Here is an 8,814-nt window from a genome sequence, read left to right as displayed (position 1 = left end):
CGAATCCATGTGCGGCCCCTGTTCCTGGCCTACAGCCACTTTGCTCATGAGCTCACCGGGCAACGGCCACAGTGACTGGGGAAAGGGGCCGACTTATTTCCACAGAACATGCCATCTTAGCCATTAGGCTTTTTTAGGTACTAAGAGCCTCCTTTGCGTTTTATTCTTTGGCGATCGTTCTTCAGGTCACAAACACCTTCTTGTCACCAATTTTCTAACCACATTCCGTACACATCTCATCCAACCAAACCATTGGCCACAGACCATGAATCAGTACAATGTGGCCACTTCTTCCCAGTAAAAAGAGCATCCAGGGCACTGCTCAGCTCTCCTCTCAGTGGGAGTATTTTCCTATACACAGTTCTCCAGAGATGTCCCAGAAAGGGGCTCTAGTACTACGGGTGTACTCTTCCTGGTGACTGTATGTCACACATATCTCTCCAGAGTCAGACTTAAGTCTGCTCTTCCTGTCTGCTAATTGTAAGACTTCTCATGCAGTCACAGTTATGGCTGGAAGAAGCGGCAGGGCCGCAGGAGTGGGGACCACAGGCGTAGGGTCCTTCTCACATGACTTATTTGCGCCCCGTCAGGCTCAATTTCAGATACCAGGTCCATTTAGTGATGGAGTGCTGCTGTGCGCACTCACTTCCTGACTTTGTGATCAGACCGTACTCAGTTGAGGACAGACAGCTTAGGTCACATTACCATGGGATAGCTTGGTGACTCATTAGTAAGTGTCCTACACACGGCAGGCCAAGAATTCCCTTCTCAAAAAGAGAACAGTTATCTGCAGAACACAGCAGTCTCTGCTCCAAGATTTGAGCTCACCTTCCAGCACTTGCCAAAAGCTCCAAATAGCATTCCTATCTGCCACCAAAACTTTCCAGTACAGCGGCACCTGCTGTGTGGCGTGTCCCAAGCAGCAGAGCAGCATGCCAGGCAGCCTGGAGGTGTTGCAGAACCATCTTCTGCTCTCACCCCCACGCAAAACCAACAGCTTTGTGCATTACTCGGCAAATGGGCTGGAGCAGCAGGCCTCTATGAGCAGGTGTCCTCTTCCAAACGTCACTAGGCATTTTACCTCGTTGGTTACAGAAGGGGCCTATGCAACACACAAGCTTCATCGTTGAAGATACCATAATGCACCTGCCTGAGAGAAACTATAGAAATCTCATTGAGGTGGAAGACGCCTGAATTTTTTTAAAAAAAGTATTTATTTACCACCTTTCAACATATAAATACCTTACCAATAAGTGCAGATCGGCTGCTCCTTCTCACTCCTTAAATCTAACCCGCAGAATGTTATCTACGCCATGGGCTGGCGTGCTGTGGTGTGGAAGGGAAACATAATGAAGTTCCCCATGGACTAAATTCTGACACAGGGATAGAGGCCTGATATAGGGTAGTGAGAATGTATTTCTGGCTTTACCAGCTGGAAGCAAAACACTTCTAGTGGCCTTTATTAATAAGGATGCATTAAAAAAGCATTTACCAAACCGATAGCTACATATCAGACACCGGGAGGCGGGTATTAGTTTGTCCAAGCAAGGAAACCACATTTGCTAATGAAACAACTTCAGATGGGATAATACCTGGTTAAGCTTAAGCTTGTGATTACCCACTGTTACTCTCCTAGGTCCGTCCACCTGCACAGGCCAACAGGACTGCTGAATGGGGACGGGGTGAAAATCGCCACCTTTGCATCATGTGGTTGTTGGTGTTGGAACTAATTTCTGCACCCCGCCCCCACTGGAAAAGCGTTCTGCTTTTACCTTAGTTTTGTTCTAGGTAGAGAACAGTTCTTGTGGCTGCTTCTTGGCCTTTGTAGCCATCATAGTCTCATTCACAGGTCAGGGAACCAAAATGGGGATCCTGCCTGTGGCTGAGTGTGTTTGTTTCAATTTTGCACTTTGGAATTTGGAAAAGGAGCCATGAGGTGGAGTTAGGGAACCACTGGTCTCATTGTGAGTGGACTTATTCCAAAAATTCAACGATCGTCTGACCTCCATCAGCGCCTACTGTTACTGAGGGACCATAGTGACTCTCTAGGTGTTTTAGAACCAGGGTCAGTTCAGATCAACAGGATCTCCAGAGAGCTGATTGTCTTCTTCTCCTCAACGCACCACTGTAAACGGCAATGGGTCCCTTAGAGGGAGGTGGGCAGAATGTCTAACAGTCTAATTTTTTTAAAATCGGGTCCTTCCTTAAGGGAGTCCGGATACCATTCATTTAACAGGATCTGGCTCTATAAACTGACCCTGGGGCTTGCATCAAAGGGTGTGATTCTGTTTTGTGATTCAAGTTAGACTTCATTCTTTTGAAAGTTTAATAGGCTTCTAATCTACTTCCCTTCTAGGGATGCCAGGAAGAATGAGCCAATGCCACCGGTCTCTGTGCTCACACTGTTCTGAGAGCTGCTTTGACTCGAGGGCCAGTTGGTGACTGAGCACCACCAACTACCCCTGCCACACTGTGGGATCCAGTTCTGAATCATGGAATGGTCAAATCAGTAACTGCTGTACTTATACCAAACACTGGTCGTTTCTCTGTGGCAAGAGCATTCCCTTTGAGCTATTTTGAAGTATATGATACATTGTTATTTAATTATAGTCTCCTCACTGTGCCATACAACAACAGAGTTTATCTCTCCTCTCTAAATGCAACTCTGTACCCGTTGATCAACATCTCCCCTCCTAGGACTTTTGATAACAACCACTGTCTCCTCTGACAGAGTTTAACTTTTTTAGAATCCAAATACAAGTGAGATCATATGGCATTTGTCTTTCTGGGTTTGGCAGAGTGTGTAAGTTTCAAAGTATTTGGAAGAGAAAGTATGTGAATAATTAAAATACTCAGTAAGTCCTAATAAGCTAAGGAAGGAGAAAAACCATGGAAAAGGTAAACAGACAGAAACCACAAGCCCTATTTGCAGATAAAAGTGGCCACAGAATGTGAACTGTGTTTTCAGGAATGGTTCCACAACACAGTCTGGACATTGTAGGATGCATTACAATTCTTGTTGATGGAAGAAACACTCCAAATGCAAGGCACCTCTTCAGACGCCATTTGCACAAAACATTTTTTTTTAAAACACAATAGAGGATCACAGAAGTTGAAAGGCAAGGGACTAAGAAAGACAAGGCAGTCAACTCTAAGCCAAGGAGAACTCCCACAGTATCCTAAGACAACTCAGCATGAGAGAAATAAAACGACTTAAGTGCATCCAACTTCGTGTTGATAAAAAGTTTGATTTGTTGGGAGTGTACGACAACTGCAAAGTTGTAGTTCTGTCTATCTTCACGATGTATAGAGCAGACACTAATAGAACCTCATCTTCATGATGCATAGAGCAGACACTGATAGAACCTCATCTTCACGATGCATAGAGCAGACACTGATAGAACCTCATCTTCATGATGCATAGAGCAGACACTGATAGAACCTCATCTTCACGATGCATAGAGCAAACACTGATAGAACCTCATCTTCGCGATGTATAGAGCGGACACTGATAGAACCTTATCTTCATGATGTATAGAGCAGACACTTATAGAACCTCATCTTCATGATGTATAGAGCAGACACTGATAGAACCTCATCTTCATGATGTATAGAGCAAACACTGATAGAACCTCATCCTCATGATGCATAGAGCAGACACTGATAGAACCTCATCTTCATGATGTATAGAGCAGACACTGATAGAACCTCATCTTCATGATGTATAGAGCAAACACTGATAGAACCTCATCTTCATGATGCATAGAGCAGACACTGATAGAACCTCATCTTCATGATGTATAGAACAGACACTGATAGAACCTCAAGATGAAACAGGCAAATCTACAAGTGTTGTTTGGATTATGTTTCTGTTATTGATATAAACAGCAAAGATCAGCGAAGATATCAGAGATTTGAATAAAATAACAAAATTGACATAAAGAGATCTTTAGTTGCTATAGAATTCCTATTTTCTCACATACAGACGTTGGCTAGATACAAAGGAAGCACAAGAAATTCTCAAGATATCCCAGAGGTTTCAAATTGGACAGAGTTCTTAGAAAAAAACAATTAAACTAGGTGTCCTAAAAATGTTGCAGGAAAGCTGCATGCCTTAATCCCAGCACTTGGGAGGCAGAGGCAGGCAGATCTCTGTGAGTTTGAGGCCAGCCTGGTCTACAGAGCAAGTTCCAGGACAGTCTCCAAAGCTACACAGAGAAACCTTGCCTCAAAAGAAAAAACAAAACAAAACAAAACAAAAAACAAGAATGGCATGGGAACCTATGTATTAGAGATTTTAAAAAATAATCACCCATCAAAATAAAATAGCAGAAAAAATTTTGAAAAGGTTCTCAACAAAACATCTCATGTAAAATTTCCTTAAAAACATAACTTACCAAAACTTATTTAGGAAGAAATAGGCAATCTATAGTAAGAGATAAGAAAGTGTATGGCAGGCTAGGTTCACAAACAGAAACACAAGAAATAGGGATCTTCTAAGAGCTCTAATGTCCCATTTTGCCCACAGCAGACCCAGCTTACACCTAATATTAATATCCATTGATTATTTTCATAACTCCCTTAATTCTCAACCATGCTCCAGTTAGAGGATCAGCCATATGTTCAGCCTTCCTGCTTATAATAATTACAGAAACTAAATCTGCAATCCAAAATGTTCCTCCAAAAAACAAAAATCCCAGGCCAGTGTTCATCAGCAAGTTCTAGCAAGCATGATGGGAAGAAGTCATTTTCATTTTAGGCAATGCTTTACAAAATAGAAAATACACTCTAACGTTTGAGAATAAAATCCGGCTGGAAGTCTGGGGCTATAATTCAGTGGTAGAGCACTTTCCTAGCATGTATGAGGTCCTGGACTGAAGCCTTGGCATGTGAGAGAGAGAGAGAGAGAGAGAGAGAGAGAGAGAGAGAGAGAGAGAGAGAGGAGAGAGAGAGAGAGAATGAAAGAGAGAGGGGGATGGAGGGAGGGAGGGAGAGAGAAGAGAGGGAGAGGGATGGATGGATGGATGGATGGATGGATGGATGGATGGATGAGGAGGGAGGAAGGGAGGGGAAAGAGGACAGGGAGGGAGGGAGAGAGGAATGGAGGGAGGGGGGAAGAGGGGTGGAGAATAAAGCCAGGCAGATCACACCTGAGAAGAAAACTGCATGTACTCTTATACATGAACACAAAAGATGATCAGTTATGGAGAAGACAGGCAACACTGGCAAACCTTTAGCTATACTCAAACAGAAAAGGCAAAGGCCGACACAGGTAAGAGTGGAGCTGAGGCTGTGTTCGCCAGCACTGGTACCTTTAATCTTTTGATAACAACTGTGTAACTGGGGTACGGCTATCACTCGCTGTGGTTTGATTTGCAGTTTCTCTGGTCACTGATGTTGAGATGTGTGTCCTGGGGATCCAATCTCTAACCCTGGAAATGCTAGGCAAAGGCTCTACCACTGAGCCCTACTCCCAGCCCAATGCACTTTTTGAAATAATATTTGTTGGCTATATGTAAATCCTTCTCTGAGAAATGTTTATCCGGGAAACTCATAAATTTTAAAATCATTTTCTGCTGATTCCGATTTCTTATGTAGTCTTCAAATGAATCTCTTGCTTGATAAACAGTTTCTAGATGTATTTGAAACCGGGTGCTACACTGTCAAGGTTTCCTCCTTTTGACTGATTGCTTTGGCTCTTTTGGGTCTTTCCTGATTTCTTACAAAATTCAGGAGGGTTTTTTTCTGTATTAGTAAATAGTACCATTGGTATTTTGATAATAATTACATCAAATCTGTAGGCTGTTTTGTGTAGTGTGGATATTTCAACCGTTGTGTGGTTAGTTTCTGTCAGCTTCATACAAGCCATAGTCATCTGGGAAGAGGGCCCCTCAACTGAGGAATTGCTTCTATCTGTTTGGTCTGTGTGCATGTCTGTGGGGACATTTTCCTGATTAATGATTGATGTGGCAGGGCCCTGTGTGGGTGGTAGCACCCTGGGCAGGTTGTCCTGGGTTGTATAAGAAAGCAGGCTGAGCAAGCCAGTGAGCAGCAAGTAGTCCCTCCATGGGCCCTGCTTCAGTTCTTGCCTTGGCTTCCTTCAGTTATGAAGTGAGACCTGGAAGTTGTAAGATGAAATAAATCTCCTCCAGCTGTGTTTGGCCATGGTATTCATTACAACGGAAAGTAAACTAGAACAACCAACCACGAACCAAGTCTTCTCGCCCACGAACATGGAATGTCTTTGTGTGTGTATCTTCTTCGGTTTCATCAGTTTTGTCTCTCCTGTGTAGACCCCGTTTTTTTCTTGCTTATATTTATTCCTAGGTAATGTCATAATTATTATGAGTGAAATTGCTGTCATGATTTCTCTGTCAACAATTTTGTGATTTTTTTTTTTAATAAAGAAACTGCGTGCTTCGGTAGGTTGCTTTTATGTCCCGTAATTTTCCTGAATTAATTTATCAGTTCTAACAGAGTTTGGGTGAAATCTTTGGATGCTTCTCCATATAAAGTTCTGACATCTGCAAACAGGGGTGAATTAACCCTTTCTTTGTTACTGGATGAATTTTTATTTCTTTTCTTGTCTTATTGCTGTGGCTAAGACTTCCAGTAAGTAAGAGTAGCAAAACTGAACATCTGTGTCTCTGACATCAGAGGAAAGAATATTAACTTTTCCTTCTTCACTGTGGTTAAAGCTGTTGTTTTGAAGTACATTCTATTTATATCTAATTTTTAAAAGTTTTTTTTTGGGTTTTTTTTTGTTTTTTTTTTTTTACTGGGCAGTGGTGGCACACACCTTTAATCCCAGCACTCGGGAGGCAGAGGCAGGAGGATCTCAGTGAGTTCGAGGCCGGCATGGTCTACAAAGTGAGTTCCAGGCCAGCCAGGACTGTTACACAGAGAAACTCTGTCTTGAAAAGCCAAAAAAGAGTTTTTGTTTTGATCATGCATAGATGCTGGATTTATTGAATACATTTTATGCATTTATTGAGATGACCATATGATTTTTGTCCATCATCAAATTGGTATGAGTTACATTTATTGGTTTTCATATGGCTTTAGAATTGGTGTGATTCTTTAAACATTTAGTAAAATTCGCCATTGACGGTATTAATCCTGGGATTTTCTTTATTGAGAGATTTACTGATGCCATGTGATTACTTGTTACTGGTTTGTTCAGGTTTCCTATCTTTCCACAGCTCAGTTTTGGTATTTCACCTCTGTCCAGAAAGTCATTCATTCCTTACAATTTGTTGTTGCATAATTACTTATGAAAAGCCTGTGTGTTGCTGTGGGTGCCAGTGCAATGCATCCTTTATCAGCTCTGCTTTTGCATATTCCACCTGCCCCCCTTTTCTCTGTAAGGGCAGCAAAGCTTTGTCAACTTTAATCTTGTCAAAACTCCGGCTCTTCATTTCATCATTGTTGGCCTTCAGTGATTGGAGTTTGGTCTCTATTTTGTTTATTTATGCTCTGATCTATATCCATCCATCCATCCATCCATCCATCCATCCATCCATCCATCCATCTATCCTTCCTTCCTTCCTTCTAATCTAGGGTTTGGGACCTGGTCTTGCTTTTTCCAATTCTTTGATTTGTATAACACTTTGTTTGTTTGTTTGTTTTTTGTATCCCTTTCGTTCTTCCTTCCTTCCTTGACTGCCTAATTGATGGTTGATTGATTTTAACTTGTAAACATCTCTGCAAGTGTTGCTTTTTGCAGTATCTCTTAGGTTTTGTGTGTTTTCAGTTTTATTTTTCCCAAGATTTTTTTTTATCTAAAATATTTTTAACTTTCTTTTTATTTATTCTTTGTGTCTTTTACATCATGCATCTTCATCCCATTCATTTTCTTGTCCCTCTGTATCCACCCTCTGCCCTTGCAACCTCCCCCACAAAATAAAGTAAAATAAAATTTAAGAGAAAGAAAAAAAAGAAAAGGAAAAATCAATCTCATCATGGAAGTTGTACTGTGACACAGTGAGTCACATAGTAAACCCTTTTATCCATACATCTTTACTTGCACATGTTCATTGCAAAGAGTCATTGGTCTGGTTTGAGGCCTCTGGTCTTGGCTACACTATCAATGCTGGGCCCTCACTGGGACTCCTCTTGGTTATCCTGTTGTTATCCTGGGTCATAGAGATCCTGCATCTTTGGGTCTGCAGGACCAGTCCCTTCACATGCTCCAGCAGATCACAGATGGGGTGGATGTTGGAGTGGCTCAACTCATAACCCTGGTTCTGGGCCTGGATAGTTGCAGGGTTGGTCAGCCTGCCAGTTGATAGGTGGCCAGGGGTTGGGGAAGACTTCTCCCCCACCCATGCTGCCCATGACAGATAGGTAGTAAGGACAGCTCTCCCATGTTTACAGCTTTGGGGCTAGCTCACCCACACCTCCATCAATAGGATTGTCTATATTGTGATGCTCAGGCGAGGTGCAGGGCCTGCTCTCCCTAGTGTTTGGCTGGTGAGGGACAAGGTCAGTTCTCTCGCTTTTATGGCCTCAAGGCCAGCTCTCCCACCTGCCTCAAGCATTGATGGGCAAAGGGGTGGAATGGAATGGGGTAGGGAAGGGCATCTCTCCCCTACTCTGCTACCACATGACAGATGAGTAATGGGGACAGCTGTCCCATCCTTACAACTTTGGGGCCAGCTCACCCACCGAAGAAATCTTTTTAAAGCAGAGTTTTGCTATAGCCATGACTGACCTCAAACTTACAAGAAAAAAAGTACATTTACAAAAAAACCTCCAGGTAATTTTCTTGGGATTTATAGGGCATTTATCACAAAGTAGTTGTTTCAACAAATC

Source organism: Peromyscus eremicus, chromosome 1 (assembly GCF_949786415.1).
Source record: "Peromyscus eremicus chromosome 1, PerEre_H2_v1, whole genome shotgun sequence".
Classification (NCBI taxonomy): Eukaryota; Metazoa; Chordata; class Mammalia; order Rodentia; family Cricetidae; genus Peromyscus; species Peromyscus eremicus.
Note: the sequence above shows the minus strand (reverse complement) of the source record.